This window comes from Porites lutea, chromosome 5, assembly GCF_958299795.1.
Source record: "Porites lutea chromosome 5, jaPorLute2.1, whole genome shotgun sequence".
Classification (NCBI taxonomy): Eukaryota; Metazoa; Cnidaria; class Anthozoa; order Scleractinia; family Poritidae; genus Porites; species Porites lutea.
Window position 1 is genome coordinate 39627325 of NC_133205.1, and position 3188 is coordinate 39630512.

Sequence of the window (3188 nt, forward strand, 5' to 3'; positions counted from 1 at the left end):
TGAGACAACTGTAAAGAACACTAATTTTGAAGAAAGAGATCATTTTAGAAATCTATTTTTCTTCAACGCGCTTTGTTTCCCTTTTATCCCACAAGCCACAGGAACACGCCAGCCTGCGGCGGTCTTCACATTGGAGGCAATTATAAGACTATGAGTATAGGGGTGTGTATGTACGCCTTATGATCCTTCCATTGCACACCTCTTTGATCTCGCGAATACTTTGTTACAGTCCTTTGCTCGCCAATACCGAAAAAACCCGCTTACTCGGTAACTTTTTTGGAAATAAGGAGCAATGTCGATTATATTTCCAGTTCAATACCCCGGTTCAATACCACCTAAAAGTTAGGCATAGAATGAGTTCGAGGAGCTGCTTGGCTGCGCTTTTCAGTGCTGGCGACAGGCTTACCGCGCCAGAAAAGGGGTATACGATCAATCCGAATAACAAAATTCATGAAACTGTAATTGTGGCCCAGATTTCATGTTCAAGGTCAGCAAAACTAAAATAAAACGTGAACTGGAGAAAAAAAATATCGTGGCTTGATTTGGTCGCGTTAAGGTTGCTCCCTAGAGTAGTTACTAATTACCCCTAGCTATCCAGTATACTTTACAGAAGGAAATCTAGTTACTTTGTCTTTGCGATTTGGTTCACGAAATTCACCGCTTAGTTTACCCATGTAAAAAGGCTCCTTCATCAAGTTTCATTTTCTGGATTAAGACCGTTGTCATGGCATCGTCGCATCCTTAAACAGGCAGTAATATTGTCATTTTTGATCATTTTTTCTTAATATTTCTTATTTCCCCTCGGTGAAATGTCTTTAAACTTTGCCACTTTATGTTAACGATATTGCTTAACATTAAAAAGTGGAAAAAAACATGGGGTTAATACGGTTTCGCCACTTCATTTGAAATTTGTAACTTTTCTTAATAGCCGAGTTTAGCTCTTACAGATTTGAACAAGAAAAGGACAGTACAAAGGTACTGCAACTGTTAGGAAATGAGGTGATTTTCAAAAAAATTTACCGCTTCATCAGCAGTCTCTTAGTATCGCAAAGAGATTGGAGACAGAGGTGCAGAAGGGGCAGTATATGGCAACCTTGGCAAAAAGGGATAGGAGGCAATGCGTTTGGCTCTCTCGGTGATTATAAAAAAAGAAATCGAATTTCAGCGGCAATCTCTTAGTATCGCGAGAGAGACTGGAAACAAAGGTTCAGAAGGCAAAGCATATACTATGTCTCGGTGATTACAGAGGAGCAATCGAGTTTCATCAGCAGTCCCTTTGTTCGTATCGCAAAAGAGATTGGAGAAAAAGGTTAAGAAGAAGAAGCATATGCAACTTCGGCATTGCGTATTACTGTCTCGGTGATTATAAAAAAGCAATCGAATTTCATCAGCAGTCTCTTAGTATCGCAAAAGAGATAGGAGAAAAAGATGCAGAAAGGTAAAGCATATGGCAACCTTGGCAATGCTTGTGACTCTCTCGGTGATTATAAAAAGGCAATCGAATTTCATCAGCAGTCTCTTAGTACCTCAAAAGAGATAGGAACCTTGGCTGTGCGTATTACTATCTCGGTGATTATAAAAAAGCAGTCGAATTTCATCAGCAGTCTCTTAGTATCGCAAAAGACATAGGAGAAAAAGGTTCAGAAGGTACAGCATATACCTTGGCGTTGCGTATTACCCTCTCAGTAATTATAAAAAAGCAGTCGAATTTCATCAGCAGTCTCTTAGTATCGCAAAAGAGATAGGAGAAAAAGGTTCAGAAGGTACAGCATATACCTTGGCATTGCGTATTACTCTCTCGGTGATTATAAAAAAGCAGTCGAATTTCATCAGCAGTCTCTTAGTATCGCAAAAGAGATAGGAGAAAAAGGTTTAGAAGGTACAGCATATACCTTGGCATTGCGTATTACTCTCTCGGTGATTATAAAAAAGCAGTCGAATTTCATCAGCAGTCTCTTAGTATCGCAAAAGAGATAGGTGAAAAAAGGTTTAGAAGGTACAGCATATACCTTGGCATTGCGTATTACTCTCTCGGTGATTATAAAAAAGCAGTCGAATTTCATCAGCAGTTTCTTAGTATCGCAAAAGAGATAGGAGAAAAAGGTTCAGAAGGTACAGCAGTATACCTTGGCATTGCGTATTACTCTCTCGGTGATTATAAAAAAGCAGTCGAATTTCATCAGCAGTCTCTTAGTATCGCAAAAGACATAGGAGAAAAAGGTGTAGAAGGTACAGCATATACCTTGGCATTGCGTATTACTCTCTCGGTGATTATAAAAAAGCAGTCGAATTTCATCAGCAGTCTCTTAGTATCGCAAAAGAGATAGGAGAAAAAGGTTTAGAAGGTACAGCATATACCTTGGCGTTGCGTATTACTCTTTCGGTGATTATCAAAAAACAGTCGAATTTCATCAGCAGTCTCTTAGTATCGCATGCAAAAGACATAGGAGAAAAAGGTTCAGAAGGTACAGCATATACCTTGGCATAGCGTATTGCTCTCTTGGTGATTATAAAAAAGCAGTCGCATTTCATCAGCAGTCTCTTAGTATCGCAAAAGAGGTAGGAGAAAAAGGTTTAGAACTGAAGGCATACAACAATCTTGGTGTGAGTTTTCAAAAGCTTCCTGATTTCCGTCAGGGTGAAAAATTAAGAGTGTTATGAATCTCTTGATAAAAGTGTTTGAGGAGATGAGGTTCCTTTTTTAAGAGAAAGACGAATGGAAAATCAGCTTTCGGGATCAACTAAACACGTACAGTTATTTGTGGATTGTTCAGTTACGACAAAGCAAGACCAAAGAGGCCCTTTTAACAGCTGAGCGGGGACGAGCGCAAGCTCTCGCTGATCTCATGGAGTCACAGGATGGCGCAAAAATCGACTCCATCGGTATCAAAAGAGAGGATTGAAAGAATAACTAACGTTTCAAGCCTTGTTTCATCGCCTACGACATTTCTTGTAGAAGCTTTCGAATCAGTGTTTTTCTGGGTGCTTCATAAGGGACAAGAGTGGCAATTCACGGCAAAGGAAATCAATGATACCTTGGAATGTATGACTAACAAAACGTACAAACAGGTTGTTCCTAAGCAGATTGGTGTTCTTGAGCTTGCTAGATGCAAAGATCGCTCGCTGGATGATCCAGACGATGAAACAGTAGAAGATTTATCCCATTGGGGTGCAAACGACAAAGAGTT